The sequence below is a fragment of the Crinia signifera genome, chromosome 1 (assembly GCF_055691185.1).
Source record: "Crinia signifera chromosome 1, ASM5569118v1, whole genome shotgun sequence".
Classification (NCBI taxonomy): Eukaryota; Metazoa; Chordata; class Amphibia; order Anura; family Myobatrachidae; genus Crinia; species Crinia signifera.
In genome coordinates, this window is record NC_139217.1 from 402,249,582 (window position 1) to 402,266,896 (window position 17,315).

Here is a 17,315-nt window from a genome sequence, read left to right on the forward strand (position 1 = left end):
AGTTAGTAATGACTGCAGCTGTGCAGCAGCTCAGTGATCTGGAAAACATGGACCGTTGGTAGATCTCGAGGACCGGATTGGCCAGCCCTGCTATACACGGTGCGATGTGCGCTCCCACGCACATCCCATCACACAGCACATAAAGTATGTGCTGCCTGTATTTTTTGAACTAGATTAGAAACATAGAATTTGACGGCAGATAAGAATAATTTGGCCCATCTAGTCTGCCCCTTTTTTGCATCGCATCTAGTACAAAATGCATGGTGCTTTAGCCCATCCCATGCGTTTTTGAACTAGATGCGATGCACAGAGTTTATCACTCCTTGCATGGACGACATTATATAATATTATAATCCAAAATCACGTCCACCACTAGTGGGTGCAAACCCTCTGTAGAAGTGGAAGTTCGTATGATATCATCATATGATCAGACAATTGTAATCCACCCATCGTGTTTCATCGAGCAAATGACTTCTTCAGGAACAGGGTTTTAAGAATTATTTCCTCTTTTATATCCATGCATGGAGCAAAATATAGACTCAATGCTCTTTGTTTGGCTTTCTGGGCATTCAGAGATGCTCTTCTCCATTCCAGTGTGGTAGCAAATGGTTATTATCCTTAACCTCACCAACGGGGTGGTTTTGCTCAGAGAGCTGCCGCTCACTGGACATTTTTCATTTTGTGCATTACTTTTTTGATTTTGTGCACTACTTTCGCCATTTTGTGCACTACTTTTCTCCAGGGAGACTAGTTGCCACGTGTCTGGTTGATTAGATATTTGCATTAACAAAGCAGGTGCGTACTTATACTTATTAGAGGAGCCACTGAGATTTAATGTCTGTGTACCAGTCTGTTCGCAATTGCCCTTAATGTAATTTTTCAAATCAGCCTGTAACATGGCCTATAGGAGCTGGCTGGTTATTTATTATTATTACTATTATTATTATTATTATTATTATTATTATTATGCCGGGTCGGGCGCCTTCATGTTCCTTGGGGGGGAGCTTGCCAGGTGATGCGGGTCGCCGCGCCACAATGCTCCCCAGGGATGGGGCTGCTTGCTGGGTGATGCGGCGCGGGGGGGGGGGGATCAGCTCCAAACTGCTGGCCTAAGGCTGCCTAGTGGTGGCGCCGGCCCTGGGTCCTGCTTGTGAGAGTTTACATTCTAAAGGGGATTACTACCTTCTCTACAGCTATCGGCACTTCTCGCCATCGATAACTCGCCGTGAGGACATTGAATATACCCCTTTATCTCTGTCCAAGGATCAGTACGTCTGACCCTCAAGTGTACCACATCAAATTATTTAGCACAGTCCTCTGGTGTATCCTGGAAGCATCACATTGCGACTAAGATGCTTTGTCTGCAAAAAAAGGCACCAAACGCTAGCAGAGTTGCATAGGACCTGGGGCCTCATTCAGGTCAGGCATATCACACTGCATGGCATATTGAGGCTAGATGTATGAGAAAGACACATCTGTAACTAGGTTCATTTATGGGTTAATTTGCTAACCTAGACCAAAACAGTTTGCAGTTCTATTTTAAATCCTCCTATAATACAATCTCTCACACGTTTTCTCATGTAGATTCTTTTTTTATTAATTTGTTCACGCCACATATTTCAAGGCAGCCACTGACAGTCTATATATTAATCATGTGAGCAATCACAAATCAGTCTGTTGGAGGGATCAAAGGCTGGGAAGAAAAGTAATTTATCATTTTGTCTTATTAAACTCAAAAGGTCAAAAAAAGGTGCCTAATACTACAATTGTTTCACCTGTGATAAGAGAGGCCATTCATATGTCTGCTCAACATGCAGTAACACAATCATTTTTCATTTGTTTTTTTGTTAATTTTTGACATATTGTAATGTGAACATTAACTGTCAAGATGTCAGATGCAATAAACTTTCATATAATTAGCCATCTACAGCAGACCATGACACATTGATGCCTCTGCTGAATGACACAATGACACAAAGCAGACGGGAATTACTGGTACTCAAATGATAAGGAAAGACATTTTATCTTTGTTTATTTCTGAATATTCTAAACTTACATCTGCGTCTCATTACTTGTCAACTATTACGTCCTTGTAAACCTTCTCTGTGCCTATGAGTCCAGCAAGAGTAAAATGATCATATAAAATTGATTCCTAATCTTTACTTTGTTTATATAGTTCATATAAAGTAATATAAAGGGTGGGATGAAAGGAAGTTCGAATTCAAGATTCTGGCTAACTCAAACATTTTTTTTAAATAGGCAATTGTTTACAAGGCATGGTTTTGCCTGGTCAATGATTGCCTTTTTAAATAAACATCTGAGGTTGGCCAACTCAGACTTCTTTACATCCAACACAATGGGCATCTCGCCTCGTACTAAGCCATGAAAAGTGATAAAATGGAGTGATAAACCACCAACCAATCAGCTCTTATCTGTCATCTTTCAAACAAAGCCTGTGACATGGCAGGTAGGAGCTGATTGGCTGGTGGTTTATCGCTCTCCAATTGATCACTTTTCGAGCTTAGTACATCTGGCCCTCTATGTTTTCAAAATAGGTACTTAAAGATGCAATACAACAAAGCGATTTAACCCAAAGAGAGAATATAAAAAAAATAAGGTTAATTTAATATAAAATGGCCCTGATTCATGAAGGTTTCATTTACCTAAAGCTATTCATTAATTTTAGAGAACTTTAGATACAGTAGATTGGGTGATGGCCTTGATGACCATGTTAGAGGTTGTAGGCAAAGTTAATCTTTAAAGCTTCATCCTGTTAGTTAATTTATTGAGACCTCATAATGAGTTTGGTAATTAGCAACTGTTCCAGTATATTTACTAAAGATCAGTTTTTCAAAGCCACCGATTCTTAACAGTTTTTAGGGATGGATTTAACATGCAACAGTGACACACACAATACAGCCTGGTATTACATGTATTACTACTACTATTTTAAATCCAGCCTTACAAGCCACCAATAATTAGCTGCTTTGTAAAAACAATCTATGTTTGTGTGTATTCTCTGGCTTTTGTTCCTCTGTTTTTTAGCACTGCAGTGCACTTGCAGTATCAAAAAATTACTTATTGCGCCAGGGATGCCTATATATGCATGCACCCCTCTGATCACAGCAATGGCACAGGTAGCACTTAATGAAGAGAGAGATGATAGGTAAAATCTGATATGGGCAACATTTCAACTTTTCATTTTGGAAGATAATGGTGGGGGGGGGGGGTTATTAAATCCCGGCCGATATTTCCGACAGGAGGAAATATTGTCTGTTTCTGCCAAGAATAGGACAAATTAACATTCAACCTATTCAATATGAGGTCCATTTTTTCGACTGTCGGAAATAGATTCTGACAGTCGGAAATCCAACTGCCAATAGCCGAAAAAGGCAGCTGATTTGACAATCCAGCAGCCGCTTTCGACAATGCAGATTCAACTTTAAACAAAGTCGAATCTACACAGACGATTCCCGGACAAAAATGGGTAGCATTGTATACTGATGGGCGATATTTCCACCTCTGGGAAATATCGCCCAAGATTGCATTTTCTACAATCGAACTCCCATTTCAGTGGACATTGCCTACCCTACCTAGCCCCCCCCCCCCCCCGCTCCATCCCCATCTTCGATCTCAATCATCTTTATTCCTACTTTCTAGTTTTCCTTCCATTTATTATAAAACTTCTCTATCATGCCAAATCTGATACTGACGTAGGTAGCAATTATTGTTTCACATTGCTCCATACTTTATATTGTACATTAAACTAGCTATATTTTTGTTTAAACATTATAAATAAAGAATAAGAAGCGGTAAAAAAAAAAAACAGCTGGACACTGAACAGTACCTTTATACTATAACATAAATACAAGGTGTACAATATTATCTTACTTCAATCACGTGGAGTTATTTCTCATACATCCATTGAATTCCATTGGTGCAAATAAATGAACTGTGAAAACCCCCAATTTTTTTAATCTGGTGTCTTCAGTCAAAAAAAACAACCAACCTATTGGATAAAGGAATTAATTAAAAGTCTTTAATTTCTTAAATATTATGATAGAAAATGCAGCCGCCAGACTATTAACTAACCAGCCCCACTCCTGCCACATAACTCCCATTCTCTACTCCCTTCACTGGCTACCTGTAAAATGCCGAATATTTTTAAAGATTGGTTTACTCACTTTCAAGGCCCTACATGACCTGGGCCCAAGGTACCTGCAGCAGTTTCTGATTCCTTACTGTCCTACTCGATTACTACGATCCATTGAAGAAGGACTACTAACAGTCCCCAGAATTTCCCTGAATTCACCTGGGGGTCGAGCTTTCAACTTTGTTGCTCCGACTCTATGGAACTCTCTTCCTCGCACAGTGCGAAAAGCCCCCACTGTAAAATCCTTTAAACTAGACTAAAGACGTACTTATTTACTCAAGCATTTCACTGACATCCACTGTTAAGCTTGTTTTGTCATTTGAGTCCTATTGGGAGAAAAGTGCTAGATAAATATCGTTGTTATTATTATTATGATTATATCATGATATTTCAATAATATTGAAAAAAAATATGCTGTTATCCTAGGAAGAGATGCATCTATGATCTATCTATCACTATCGCCGAGGTATGAAGTATCATTATAGTGTTTAGTACTTGCTTTAAAAAAAGAACCATTTTTGATCATTGGTTTGTATTCCTAATGTAAAATGTGTCTATCTACTCTGCTACCTAGACAGAGGTTAATAACCACTCAGCATTAACACAGACAAGAGCAACAGTGTCTTTAGTCAGATAAGCACAATGAACATAGAAAATCATGTTGTGTGTATAGAGATGGGACGGTCCTTGCTGAATAATAAAGGTGAGGGGGTGACTAGAATGTGGTCATACTCAACTGATCTACCTAAGGTGAAACAGAGAGCAGGATGTAATAGAAAGCATTTACAGATAGACATATTAGGTTAAAAGAACAGTATAAACTCATATCTAATTAGCCTGGAGCTGAAAGATAATGCATTGTAGTTTTGAATAGAGGTTCAGACAAAATCAACTATGTTAATAAAATATTACTAGCAATAATCTATTAATGTAACAGCAGCAGTGATAGTTTTCGCACATAGAAAGCATGCACTTCAGGGTCATTGTAGTGTAGTAAGATATATAACTATATATAGCTACTGGATGTGTAATCCAATGTTACAGTTAAAATTCTTAAGGCATAATTTTCCCTTCCATGACAAAGGAGTGTGAAAGGCTGTAAATTCTTTGTCATTTGGTAATCCAAGATCTGGAGCACAGAAACATTCCTATTTAAGACCAGAAATGTTATCATAATTTTCTTTATCAGGAGCACAATAAATATGACGCTCTTGTAAAGTACAAATATTTCCCTAAGAGTTTTATTTAAACTGCAGCAATAAATTTGAAAAAAAGAAAAAAAAAGGGTTGTTAGTGTGATACAGAAATACAGAAGTCTTTCACTTTATAGCTACGCATTTATTGTCCTGTCAAACAACAGAAATAATTTTTTACTGGGTATGGAGAGGTGCGAAAACCCATTCTCAAGGCTGTGACCTTATTCTCAGTACCCAAAATCATCATCCTTTCTATTTACAGTTAATAGAAACAGTTTAATAACACAATCTCGGAGATATCCTTTGGTTGGACCTAAACGGAAATATTTTAGCAACTACAGCTTCTAAAAGTCTTTTGTTTCAAAACACTGCAATGGACTGAGCGGTGAGAAAGAAGTGAGTTGTCTTGGACTTCCGTCACATCTATGAAGGACCTTTAATCCTTGGTACTATCTACTTTATGTCATAAAGCAGTGGTGGCTGGGCTTCGCCTTACCCTCAATGTCTTACTTCCACTGGCATGCCATTCCCAGCACACACAGGCGGTTATTCTGCGAGTCCATCAAACCCTGCCTGGCGAACGACCTCCCCCCGCCGCCTCCTCAAAGTGCGGCTTTGCACAAACAGCTGCGAATGGATGTTTAGCATAAACATCCATTCGCATGGCTCGGGTAACCGCCCACATCTTTCGATGGTCACCGACTCATTACCATGAGAACGCCCAGCTTTCTCATGGGAACACCCATGGAACGCTGGGCGGTCCCATATGGTAATGGGGCAGCCTGGCGCCCCCCCCCCTCCCCCCCCTCACCGACATGAGTGCATGCACCCGGCTAACCAAAAGGTCGCCGTGGGTGCATGCACCATACGCCTGCCCATGCGCAGATACCCGCCTGCGGATGCGCAGACGCGCAACATCGGTACTGCATGCAAATGCGATGTGATCTGAATAAGGCCCACAGTACGTTTCCCTTCAGATGACCTGCATTTTCTCGGAGACACTTTATAGCTGGACAATGCATGAACCAAGCAGCATTGCAGGCAAAAGGACCCGGCAGGGAGCCGGCATTGGCAAAAGTGCATACATATTGATGGTGGTGCCCAGTCATACAACATTTGGCAACATTGCTCTCGCTAGTGATATATATATATATATTGATAGCAAGTTCCTGAGTATATATTTTTCATCCCAAATTTAAAAGGGTGTGGTATAGGGTTCCGACAGTCAGGATCCCGACAATCATTAGCCCGACGTCGGGATCCCAACAGGCCAGACTCAGACAGCATGGCGAGCGCAACAAAGCCCCTAGCGGGCTCGCCATGCTGCGGGCACGGTGGATCACTACGCTCGCCATCTATTCTATTCTCCCTCTATGAGGGTTGTGGACCCCCACGTGGGACAATAGCCGGTGGCCTTCGGGAACCCGTCTGTCGGTGTTTTAACAGTCGGGATCCCGACGTCGGGTAAATGACTGTCGGGACCCCATCCGTGACCCAATTTAAAATCCCTTTCCTCGTACTTCAGCAATCTATTTTGTTATATACTTGTTATTTTGGCTTGTTTTAACCTTGGTGAAGGGCTTCAAGAATTGAGCACCAGTCTCAGAAAGGAAATTACTTACACTTCAGTTTGTTATTAAATTACTGTTTTATTAGCAATAACAGAAATGAGAAATAAACTACACTGGAATAACAAATAAGAGCAAAGTCTACTATAACACAGCTCACTGTAAAAATATGTTCATATACTTAAACAGTTGGTAAAGCTGCGGTCAATCCCGACCTGTTCATACCCCCACTATCTACGTCGGCGTGGAGTTGATTTTAAAAAGTGTGGCGAGCCACCGAGCCCAAAGCATGGCGAGCATAGCAAACCCCGCGAGGGGACGTGGATTACTTCACATGTGTTCCACTTCGCTCGCCACACTTTATAAAATCAACTCCACGCCGACGTGGATAGTGGGGGTATGAACAGGTCGGGAGGACGCATAACGAGTCTGCTCGCCGCGCTTTGGGCTGGCATGCATAGTGGGGTTTGAAAATGCCTTCTTTATTGTGCATAGGACGCACTTGCGCCCGCATACCCCCTTTATGCATGAGGCGCATGTGCTACTAATTACTGAGACGCAGGAGCGCCTCTCTGCCGGCGCCCGCATGATCCCCTCTCCGACCACGCCCGCATGATCCCCTCTCAGACGGCGTCCGCCAGCGCAGGGAATCTGGCGGTTACCGGCGCTGTGTGAGAGGCACTCACTACACTTGGCATGGATGCCGGGGACAGAGCCATGGATGCTGGGGACAGAACCATGGACATTTTTTATTTGCTTTGATGCTGCAATACACTGCAATATATATATATATTTTCTCAGTTTCAACATAAATAGGTGGGTACTGTTTACTCTTTTCTAAGACTTATATATAATGTATACAGTGGCGTAGCTTGGTTTGGGGCACCCCGCTGCCGTTAATGGGGGGGGCTCCCCCCCCTCCCCGCCAGCCTCTCCCCCCCCCGGCCGCCGGTGCCCCCCATCGCCACAGGCTTACCTGTCTGCGCATCCCGGCTCCCCTCCTGGCTTCAATTAATAATTCTATGCAGACGGACCACGATAAAATGGCCGCCCCCATACCGCAGACAGTTTCAGAGAACTGTCTGCTTTATGGGGCGGCCATTTTATCGTGGTCTGTCTCCATAGAATTGATTGAAGCCAGGAGGGGAGCCGGGACGCGCAGACAGGTAAGCCTGCGGGGGATGGGGGGCGGAGGCATTACTATAGCACCGCAGCCCCCCGGCGCCCCCACCTGCACAGCCCCCCCCCCGCGCGACCGCGGGGGCTGCGGTGCTATAGTTACACCCCTGAATGTATACACTGCATGCGGGAATTCTCATTATCTGCAGGAATTCTTAAAGCTTTATCCCCTTATTGGCTCTGCACTGCTAACAAACCTGTGTATTTACCATACACTTTAATGATATTGCTTTGCACTGTTAACTCACTTTGCATGTATAAACTTACACCGGAGAGAGTGTCTACAGCCCCAGGTTTGCATTTATGTTACCAATTGTTGATGTACAAGTGGCAACAATTGTATCTAACCTCTTACTGGTCAGAGTGACCACTGGACAGTAAGAGAATCAGCTCATATTATCTGCACCGCACAGGTACTCTACAGTATTTAGGAGATTTCTGTTTGATTTGTCTCTCTCTCTCTCTCTCTCTCTCTCTCTCTCTCTCTCTCTCTCTCTATATATATATATATATATATATATACCTCTCCTCTATATATATTTTTTGTGCTCTATTTGGATTCTCCTCAATACTTAGATGTCACTATAATTTACAATAATTTTCTCTGAACAAGAGTCACTATATTCTTTCTATGTATGACACCCTTGTTGATTTTTCAATCATTGGTCAGTCAAATCAGCTAACAAAGTAACAAGACCTCATTTACCCCTGCATGTACCACAGTACACAGCACTTCCACATTGTGGACACCTAAGCAGTGGGCACATTCCTTCTTCATGTGAATCATTTCCACATCTCACTTGTTCCGAGCTTACTACTGTCTACCACTTGGACTCAATCACTCTCTCATTCACCTGGTTGACACCAGAGGAAAAGCAGAAGTGATACTTGGCTCCTTGTATCATTTTGGGGCTCTCATCTGTCAATACATACTGCCATACATCGCTGTGCCGCCTGATCCCATCCGAACTCAGCAGCTAAGCAGTGACTGGCTGGATCAGTACCTCTTGGGAGACCACCAGGGAATATCCAGTGCTGTATTTTCATTCAGACAGCAGAAGCAGCAATGCCTCTATCCTGCTTAAAACTCTCATTCAACTCTATGCAATCCAAACCTGTGAATAACAACTAATTTGAATAACATCAACCTCTGGTCCCTGAACAAGAATTATTGTGATAGACTGTATTGGTATAAGACAATTTCTAACGTGCTAATTTTCATAATTTTCACAATTTATTTCTTATTCTTTGTTTCAAAACCATCAAGTGGCTGGGCTTACACTGCAATCAATTTCGCCTACTATATCGATTTTACATGATTAATTATCAGTGTCATGTATATGTAGATATTAATGTGTTTTTACACTTAAAATTGCATATTATGTTACTTTCTGCAACCTTTTGTGCATTTAAAATTTGTGACGTAATTTTTTATATATGAATGAATAAAGGTTCGATTTTATTTCACCCATCCTACATTCTCTTCACTTACTTATTTCTAAAGTGTGCCCTAAAAAACCTCTGTGTTCTTCCTGCGTCTGTCTTAGACACTTTTTTGATTCATATAATGTATACATTCCATATTGCCTCCTGTGTGATATACCCGGATGGCGCCTTGGGTATATTGGCTACTACACTTGTGATACAGCTGTAAACTATGTGTCCTGCAACTGATGTGTGTACTCTGACAGCTGCATAAATATTCTGTTTTTGTTACATCTACTGTTATATAGTATGCAGCCAGGGCCGATGCTAGACACCAGAGTGCCCCAGGCTGGTGGGGGCGATCCGGGGGGTGCCGGGTATTGCGGCGGCAGACCGGCCGCTCCACATGGGGGGTTGCCGGATATTGCAATGACAGGCCGGCCGCTCCACACAGGTGGGTTACGGGTATTGCGGCGGCAGGCCTCCGCGTCATTACAAGGGGGGGGTTGCCAGGGGCGGGGGTTGTCGGGTGATGTGGCCAGTGCCGCTAAGTAACTCCAGGGGTGGGGAGAGGGGGAACGTGTGATGCTGCGGCCGCCGCCTAGTCACTCCGGAGGGGGAGTTGCACTCACCTCCATCAAGGGGGCGGGAGGAGTTGCACTCACCTTCATCCAGGGGGGAAAGGGACCTGCTCCAAACTGCCACCCTCCAGTGGTCAGCGCCGTAGACAAATGCCTAGAGCCGCCTAGTGGTCACTAGATACCAACACACCCAGATATTTAAATGAGGTAACCCATAATAAAGGCAGAGAGATAATTGGAGTGACAAGGGTTGACCCCCTAAGAGGATGGATAGAGGATTTCATCCAATTAATAGGAAGGCCAGAGTACTTCCCAAACTCATCACAGCATAATCTTTAAGGAAAAGCAGAACCTGCATATAAAGCTACAATATAAACCTAATTAATGCTAAACAATAAAAGCATGACAACTTTGGGTGCCTGACACTGAGGAACTACAAGATCAGCAGTCTTCTCAACTAACAATGCAAACGTAATCCGCCGACAAGTTCCGTATCATCATAACCAATCTAAATAACAGAAAGTGCAATGTTATTTTTGTAATCTGATAGTTTCTCATGTCCACTTTAATGGCTATGGTTCTGTAAAAAGTAAAATGTTTTGTGAGGGTTGTGTGATCCGTGAATATATCTTAAGCCACTCACTGTCATTCCCAAAGCCCTTTCCCTATTATTACTGACTGACACTATATTCTTAGAAAATAATCCAGTATTAATAGAATCTCTATTGCAGTAATGACTGCACTACATTACTGGATACTTGTGTGAGGACTTTCATTGACAATTCATCAGTGAGATGAGCTGAGACATCATCAGGTTAATACAGTTCAGAACAATCATCATTGAGGATTTCAGTCCTGTGCTACGATAGTGCTAATAATCTGTGTTACCAGACTTGTTTCAGCTACCAGAGAGGTGGGGGTATAGTAAACACTGCAGAGAAGTCCTATAATATGCAGTTATAAATTCCACATGGTTACAGTAAGTGTTTAATTTGCTTATTACAAGTTTCCTTAGTGCCTACATTAGGTCACTCAGTATATCATTTACATAGCCTGTACATAGTGACTGATTCAGATCCAATTGCTGGGCTGCAAGTTTGCAGCCTGAGCGATTACTGAACGACCGCGCATACACCTGGTACACAGTGCGTATGCGCGGGGTCCCCCTGCGAATGAAGCAAGCAATTCCTGGCCATTTGCAAGATGATTGACGGATGGCGGCCGAATTTTCTGGGAGTGTCTCGAAAAATGCAGGCAGTGCACGGCTATATGGAGGAAGGGCCACTGATGTCAGCAGCGGCCTCCATATTCCCACGGCCATCGCAGAGTAAGTCTAGACTCACCTGGCGGCTGTGAACGGGGGAAATCCAGTAGATTGAGAGTGATTACACATGCATTTCCCCCTGTGTGCATGGCTGTGATCGCATTCGCAGTTGTGCACAGGGGCGGGGAGACTCTGGCGTAGAGGCGTTTAACTGATTGTTGGGCACTGAAGATTTGCAGCCCAGCAATCAGTTCTGAATCAGGCCCATAACATAACATGTCTATTCTCCCAGAATATCCAGGGAACTCACAAATGTTGGTGATTATCTCCAGAATCCCAGAGAATCCCACTTCATCCTTCACGGATGTTATTTGTGGTGAATCTGATCCTTAGGGCCTTACCATGTTATTAGAAATACAGGAAAAAGTAATAGAAAAGTAGTTCACTTGCGCTATGTTTTGTATGAAAAGCCACTCTATTTTTGGTTTAGTGGTCTGTGGTTAAGGCTCCATTTGTTCACAAGCAGCACTGGTTTTGCACAATTGTTCCAACCGGATATCGGCAGAGACGGAAGATCAGCGCAGCGGCTGCCACGGACGCGTGGTCCAACCGTCCCTTCCAGCAAGCCTTCTCCTCTCCGCTCAAGTACCGTAGACCATCACGGAAGACTCAGGTCGGAGGTACACAGGGCAAGATAGGGACAGTGCCGCACGGAGAAATTTGTTCTTAAATCACAACACCAATTCCCCAAAAGGGTGTAAACATTGTTTTTTAACATAATCTTCTTTTACAGGTACCACTCATTACTATATATCACCCAGCACCCCATAATATTTTATTATTTTATTAATTTAACCAACATTAATAGCGCTCTTTATCCTTCTAAAATTGCAGTGTGAGAAAAATGGGCTGTAATTGATAAACCTCAGATGTAAAGTCCTAAAGCTACTCCACTAAATTAATCTGCACCAAATTGGTACATACTGTACACATGTTTTTAAATAGTGTGCAGTCATTTTCCGGGTAAGCAGTGCATATAGACACAACTGTCTGGTTGTGAACTATAATGTCTGACTAAAGTTCTTGTGAAATGTCCAAGCAGAGAACTATATATAAGCAACAATGCACGCCAAAAAAGTCAGGATGTTCACTACCTTCGCAAACTCATTATGAGCTCAACAGATGCCACTAGAGAACCATGATCTGCTATGGCTACAAGAGTGGTCTGTAACAGCACAAGAGTTTTGACCAACTGCAAGCTGCTGTGTTTAAGTTAAGAAAGGTATTCCAACCAATGCCTGTCACAAGTGCTGGCAGCCATTTTCAGGTGCCCTCCATTAACCCATGCTTGTGGTGCCCTTTCCCTTATAACATTGCACCTGCCCACAAGTCCATGAAAGTGGTGGATTTTCTAGCCCATAAACATACAGGAGCATAGTCAACAGCAATATAGTACAGAATTGGTCCCTCGTGACTTCTATGTATTCCCACAAATCAAGTGCAAGTGTGGGATTCATTTTGACGTACTAGAAGCTGCAGTGAAGACCTTCATTCAGCATATAGAAGACATAATGTACCTGCTTCAGACTGTTCCAGGTGCTCCAACATATGGTTTGAGCACATGCAACTTTGCACAGACTTCTCCAGTGAATATTACAAAACTTAATATTCACTTTGTTTATAAATATAATATTTTTTGTACATTTGGAAACCTATTGCACACCCCTATTCAACAAGAACCCTGCAATACATGTGTGTCATGTGATACTGCCTACATACATGACCAGCATGTACTATGTATGTTCCACATCACCTGTATTGTAACCTCTACTCCTTCATCATTGTTTGTGTATTAGAAGAGTACAGCTGTACCATCACTGAGCACTACAAAAAACACTCGTTCCTGGTTAAGACTAACCTCCGGTCATGTCTGCCAACCACAATGTGTTGTTGTCTGCCAATAACACCTAGTATACACAACTCAACAGGATAGTGGAGCAATTTCAAAGAATTTATTCTGTACTTTTTTTAGTCCTGCTAAATAATGATTCACTTAAAAATGTTTACAGAAAGAGAATAGATAATCCAGAAGAGGAATTGTATTTAACAGTTCTTCAATATTGAAAAATAGGTATACTTCCAAGTATTCCAAGGACAACATTTATCTGTGTTACTTATTTAAAGCCTGCAGCAACAATGTAAGATCCCTACAAAACACAATCTGACAACAGCAACCGGGACTTACTGTGCGGTTATATATACTGAATTATTTCCCTTCACATTTAAGAACACGTTTTCATCCATGCCTCCTGTAAGTCTACCTTTTTTCTTTATACTGTCCTCATTGTATGCCCACCATTATAATTACTCAAGTGCTACATTATTAAGGTCTATTTAAGCAAATTAATGAATTTTCAAAAATAAACGTTTAGTATTTCAATTATGTAATTATTTGATTATGATGATAAATGAATTATTGCGGCTGAAAAAATAAGCTTCTATCAGAAAAAGATCACTACAATTTTGATTCAGCATTTATTTATTTGATTTATTTTAAACATTTTAATAAAATGTATGTAAAAAAAATTGCTAAATTATTATAATTTTGCTGTGGCTTGTGAGAATTGTTTGACATTTAGGGATTAAAGAAAAGTACAAGGATACACTTAAAGAAAAGGTATGTTTTCTGAAACATCAATATGCAATAATGCACAGAGATGTTTAATTGCAATTTACTCCACCTGAGTTCACTAGGAATTGAGCTTTACATTTACACTGCAGATAGAACTGCAAGCACGCAGAGATAATTATAGGTTTTAGGGCCAAGCAATCTTTTTTTACATGCTACGTTGAAATGCAAAAGAATACTGTAGGTGTAAAAGGAAAATATAGGACAATTTAATTAGGTCTTATTGTGGTATAATGTCACATTAAATACAGTAAATGGACATAAAGTATACCTGTGTCATAAAGACAATATAGGCAGCCATATTATATATGGAACTGCAGTAACATTCATGACAATGCAGCCTAAGACTTCAACAGGCACCATTATTCGGTGATGTGGTGTCTTAATAATGTCATTGCATCTTAGTGAATTAATAGGATGCAATCTTATCAAGACGGGATCCACTGGAAAAAAGTTTACCTCACTCACTTGAAGCATGAACTTTCAATATTTAATATTCTCAGAAGTATTATTTGTGCCTGTTAAGTGGAGATAAAATATAGTTATATTATGAGGTTATTATATCCTATACTGTTTCTCTCTGGTTATTTTTCATGTTTTGTGATGTACATGTAATTACTAGATAAATATTCAACACTTGTCTTTTGTTTACCTCAAACTGTATGCAACGTTATTCATTTTCCATATCTTAACCCATAGTTGCCTACCCGCCTGCATTCTGCAGGAGACTCCCTGAAATAGCAGCAATCTCCCTCTCTCCCTCATTAGTCTAGCAATCTCTCTCCTTTCACTGTTACATTTTTTGGGAAACAAGGAATGAGAGACAGATACATTTACATTGAATCATCAGCGCCATTTCCCAGCACTTTATCAAATACAGTAGCTCTTACTAACTGCTTTTGTGCTCATCTATATTTGGATATAAGTCATTTTAAAAGATTCCTCTGAGATGTAGCAGTACACATCCTTCTAGGTGCCACGTTCATAATCTCTTATCACAATCTCTCCATATAGGGAACTAGACACGCCCTTTGGGAGGAGCATGACACACCCCCTCAGGGGGGCAAATTCCTTCTCAAATGGTCACAACCATGTGCACTGCAAAAAGGGGGGGCAGATGTAACATGTGCAGAGAAAATTAGAATTTGGGTGGGGTTTTGTCCATTTGAGAAGGAATTTGTTCCATATATGGAGAGATTGTGAACGTGGTACCTAGAAGCATGGGTGTGTACTAGGGATGGCCATCAATGCATTTCCCATCAATGGATGCCATCAAGGGCATTTTCGGACGGAACCATCGATGGCTATAAACCATTCTATCGCCAGCCATTGATGGTTCCCACCATCGCTTACTTGCGCATGCGCAGAGGAACAAGGGGGGCACCGCTGCCGGGAGGTTTTTCACATGCGCGATAGAACTTTACCTGACGCTGGATACTAGTAATGCTTTCTTCTGCACATGCACGTGCCGCGCACGCACCCGGCTGACTCTTACGACTCCAGTTCAACTGTGTGATGTCAAGGACGTCTCCGAGTCCCGGCCAAGCCAAGCAGGAAAGGAAACAGGAAGCCGCGCACACATAATGAATATTGAATATAATTATCATGTTGTGACAGTGTATGAAATATGAATGTAAATGAGTACTACAGCAGCAGCAAATGTACAACAGCAGCAGACAGTCACAGCAGCTAGGGGCGGGCCGCGGAAGGGGAAGGAAAAGTGTCCCTTATTAAACATATATTGAATTTTTGACGTTGTCTTGGTCACGACCACATGTATCCTCAATGCATTCAATTGTATGCATTGAGGATACATATGGTCATGACCAAAATGCCATTAGGCATCTAAACGTTAATCTGTTAAGCTTGTAACCTGCATATTATGGATATTGTATTGCACTAAAAAACTTTTAAAAGTCCCCTGGAGTGACGCAGCCTTTTTTCTGGAAGTATATATATGTATGTATGTAGAAAAAAACAGAGAAGCGCACGAATGAGCAATGTAAAAGTAATACTTTACTAAAATAATATAGCTCACGTACATGTAGGTTTAGGACAATATATGTGCAGACAAACTGCAGATATCAACCCAGGCGGCAGGAGTCCGTCATAAGCACGATGTAGAAAGCACCAGACCGGTGAGGATGTAGGGCATCATAGGTGACGTTTCGGGGTATCAGCCCCTTCTTCAGACCCTCCAACAGCAAATTACACACATGAAAATAACACATTTTATACCTTACCCATAGCTGACATGCTGCACAGCGTCTCCCCACCACGTCACCCGCTCCCGGAAGTCGTCAGCGCACACTTCCGTCTCAGGACGCCCTGAACGTTGCTAGGCAACGTTCAGTTTGCGTTCCATTAGACAGGAAGTGTCAGCCCGACGTCCCAGGCAGCAGGACGAGCGGCTTGGCAACACAAGTGCAGTCATGCCAGCCGGGAACAGAAGGATACCGGCCTTTTGTTGTTTTTGTTTGTATCTTGTTCCCGGCTGGCATGACTGCACTTGTGTTGCCAAGCCGCTCGTCCTGCTGCCTGGGACGTCGGGCTGACACTTCCTGTCTAATGGAACGCAAACTGAACGTTGCCTAGCAACGTCCAGGGCGTCCTGAGATAGAAGTGTGCGCTGACGACTTACGGGAGCGGGTGACGCGGCGGGGAGACGCTGTGCAGCATGTCAGCTATGGGTAAGGTATAAAATGTGTTATTTTCATGTGTGTAATTTGCTGTAGGAGGGTCTGAAGAAGGGGCTGATACCCCGAAACGTCACCTATGATGCCCTACATGTTTGTATTCTAAATACAAGTTTTCAAAAGCCGTTAATCTCTGAGTGCCGTTTCTTATCCCACACCCTGGGATTATTGGACTGTGTATTGATCATCATTCTGGCACCTGAGTATGTTGCTTGTGTAAACCCTGGAGTGCCGGCATTTTTGTATTCCTATATATATATATATATATTTATAAAAGAAGAACAGATAGAGCACAGTCAGCAGAATAAATAAAACAATACTTTACTTGTAATAAGCTGACATACATTGGGGTTAAAGTAAAAGCTCGCCACAGTTGGTCATATCACCAGCACAGCGTAGGACTACGGATGTAGTCACCACACGCACATACCTCCCAACACCTGGGAAGGGGGCGGCGGGACGGTGTGCACGCTGAATTTTGGGTGCGTGGCCTGTCAGAAAGGGGGCGTGGCCTATACCTGCAGCACTATTGTGAGGCCACGCCCCGTCTTTCGCCGCGGTGGG

The 17,315-nt window shown here is 42.3% G+C and overlaps 1 pseudogene; it reads left to right on the forward strand.

Moving 5' to 3' along the window:
- The first annotated feature begins 9,023 nt into the window (after nt 1-9,023).
- On the forward strand, nt 9,024-9,140 carry LOC146038993 (5S ribosomal RNA; annotated as a pseudogene).
- Nucleotides 9,141-17,315: the final 8,175 nt, after the last annotated feature.